Source organism: Varanus komodoensis, unplaced genomic scaffold (genome assembly GCF_004798865.1).
Source record: "Varanus komodoensis strain SLA01 unplaced genomic scaffold, ASM479886v1 scaffold13_3, whole genome shotgun sequence".
NCBI classification, from domain to species: domain Eukaryota; kingdom Metazoa; phylum Chordata; class Lepidosauria; order Squamata; family Varanidae; genus Varanus; species Varanus komodoensis.
This window is the reverse complement of record NW_025335409.1, coordinates 16,682,696-16,683,863: the sequence shown is the minus strand read 5'-3', so window position 1 is coordinate 16,683,863 and position 1,168 is coordinate 16,682,696.

Here is a 1,168-nt window from a genome sequence, read left to right as displayed (position 1 = left end):
CTCCATCTCTCTCACGGGACTTCCAGTCCCTTCGAGACCAGGGCTGGAGTGCCACTACTTGGTGTTGGGTGACCGAGACAGATTGGGGATTCTGTTGGTGTACCGTGCACCCTTTTGCCCAACAGTCTCCCTATCTGAGCTGACGGAGATCGTCTCGGACCTGGTGTTGAGGACCCCCAGGATGTTGGTCCTGGGGGACTTCAATCTCCATGCCGAGACTGGTCTGACCGGGGCGGCTCAGGACTTCATGGCTTCCATGACAGCCATGGGGCTGTCTCAACATGTCACCGGCCCGACCCATGAACGTGGACACACTCTGGACCTGGTTTTCTCGACGGGGCAGGAAGAGGGTGACCTGAGGGTGAGGAATTTAAGTTTGACTCCCCTGTCATGGTCAGATCACTTCCTGGTGAGGTTTGTGCTTGAGAGCAACCTCTCCCTCTGCAAGGGTGCGGACCCGATTGTATGGGTCCACCCCCGGGGCCGGATGGATCCGGATGGATTCCTGAAGGCCCTGGGGGAGTTTCCGGCTGACAAGACTGGTGCTCCTTTCGAGGCTCTGGTCGAACTGTGGAACGGGGAGATGACCAGGACTGTGGACACGATCGCTTCTAAGCGTCCTCTCCCACCAGGCAGAGCCCACTCTTCCCCTTGGTATACACCTGAATTGAGGGCGATGAAGCAGGTTGGGAGACGGCTAGAGCGTAGGTGGAGGAGATCATGGGATGAATCTGTGGCAGTGTGGGAGGTGAAAAAGAGGTGTTTTTCCATTTCCATTGCCTCCTCAAAATGCCGTCAAGCGGAGCTTTTTCAAGTGGTGCAAGGCCTGGTTCGTCCAGGTCCTAAGGAAGATCTGGTTCCACCCTCAAAGGCCCGCTGTGACGACTTTGCCATGCATTTCAGGGAGAAAATCGCTCAGATTCGTCACAAGCTAGACACCACTAGTGAATCAGAGGTTTCTGGGGAGACACCAATGCTGCCGTCTGGTCCAGAATTATTGGATGAATTTCAGTTGTTGCAGCCCGATGATGTGGACAAGGTGCTTGGACGAGTATGTCCCACCACTTGCCTATTGGACCCTTGCCCGTCTTGGTTAATAAATAATTCCAAGCACGGGATTGGGATCTGGATCTTGGAAGTGGTTAATGCTTCTCTGAGGGAGGGTCGG